The following is a 1,866-nucleotide window of genomic DNA, read 5'->3' as shown; positions in this document are numbered from 1 at the left end:
TGTTCTTTATGTTATAGTCCAAGCTTACATAATTTCAGTTAAAATGTTTTACTTTTTAAGAGGAAATAAAAATTGGGCAACAAACAAAAATTATTAGCTGAATTTTTTAATTATTAATAATGGATTTTGCTGAAAGACTGTATCAATAACAAATTTACCGTTCGTTACTTATCTATTGATCTGTAAAGATTTTAAATGCACCAGGATCACTTCTCAGCTAATGTTTAGTATCTGTCCTCATCCATTTCAAAGACACCAGATTGTACCCTTTTGTACACTAGGGGCAGTTACTAAGACCAAACCTAGTAAAGTATTGGAAGAAAGGACTTTGTATGCAACAATAAGAAATTGAGATTTACCCTACAGAAAATTGAGAATCACTCAAAATGTTTAGCCTCATAGCCACAACAACAGATTTTTTTTCTTTTAAAGACAGGGTTCCACTGTCTAGTCTGGCTGGCTGTACTCTCCAAGTAGACCAGACTGGCCTTGAACTCAGGGAGATCTGCCTCCTTTGCCTCCCCCATTTTGGGATTTGTAGTGTGCACCACCATACCCCAACGACAGATATGTTTTATAATGAAACCCAGACCACCATAAAGCTGGACTGAGAAAACATGGGAACTATGACAGCAATTTAGGAAGTCTATCTTGTTCATTTTCAATATCTAGTTCCTAGCACAATGCTTAGCATATACTTGCTGTTTGTATATGTAACATAATTAATATTTTAAAAATTTGAATATTTGAATATTTCATAATAAATGAAAATATGCAATATTTATGTATATGATTATCTCAGGTGGTAATGAGGTCATCACATCATAGTGGCAATACAGAAAATGGGAAGACAGAGGGGGCAATCAACACAATTAGTGCTTATTTTAGTTGACAGGACAGAAAAATCAGCTGGTGTGGGAAGTCCTTCTGTATATGTGTTGCTTTTTATTGGTTAATGAATAAAGACGCTGCTTTCAGCCAATGGTTTAGCAGAATAGAGCTAGGCGGGAAAACTAAACTGAATGTTGGAAGAAAGAAGGCAAAGAAAAGAGAAGCCATGTAGCCGCCTGCAGGAGACAGACGTTTCGCTGGAACCTTGCCAGTAAGCCACAGTCACATGGCAATATACAAATGAATAGAAATAGGTTAATTTAAGATATAAGAGTTAGCCAGAAATACACTTAAGCTATTGGCCAAACAGTAGTGCAATTCATACAGATTTCTGTGTGATTATTTCAGGAGTCTGGGTGGCTGGGAAATGACTCCCCCAACAATCAGCCAATAAGGCAGAGAAACCAGAAGAATAAACAAGTACTTAAGCTCATGACAGAAGAACTTAATAAAAGCAAGGTGGTTATGGCGTCAAATCATACCAAATAAAACAAATATAATCCAGTGAACCTTACAAAAAGCTCAGTGGTGATCCCTGCTATGCAGTAACGGCTCAAGAATAAATAGATTAGGTTGGAAAGCTGTCACACACAAATCAGTGTGCACAAGCACAGCAGTGAAGGTGACAGACAGTATACGGTTGACGAGCTGGGAAAGTCAAGGGAGATTCTTTTCCTGTCTCTAATCCCATATTTATTCCGAATGGACAAACATAGGCCATCAAGAAAGGAGACCGGAAAAAAAATAACTAGTGAGGAGTATTTAATAGAGGAAGGTTCTAGAGAAGACAAAATAATGGGATCAAGTCCATGCAGGGGCATTCATCATCAAAGAAATCAAAACATGTCTCCTTTAAAACAAAGGATGGGCAGGTGAGGAAAAGTTAAAATGTGAAACCGGATAAGAAAGCTACTTTGTGGGCCGGGCGGTGGTGGCGCACGCCTGTAATCCCAGCACTCGGGAGGCAGAGGCAGG

General features: G+C 38.2%; 1 protein-coding gene across 4 annotated transcripts in view; it reads right to left on the bottom strand.

Moving 5' to 3' along the window:
- The window catches only part of Ankrd12 (ankyrin repeat domain 12), a 100,464-nt gene that overhangs the window by 15,834 nt on the left and 82,764 nt on the right, over positions 1–1,866 (bottom strand). The gene's annotated exons all lie outside the window — the stretch shown is intronic.

The sequence above is a fragment of the Microtus ochrogaster genome, linkage group LG4 (genome assembly GCF_000317375.1).
Source record: "Microtus ochrogaster isolate Prairie Vole_2 linkage group LG4, MicOch1.0, whole genome shotgun sequence".
NCBI lineage: Eukaryota > Metazoa > Chordata > Mammalia > Rodentia > Cricetidae > Microtus > Microtus ochrogaster.
Note: the sequence above shows the minus strand (reverse complement) of the source record. Positions and strands in the feature narration are given on the sequence as shown.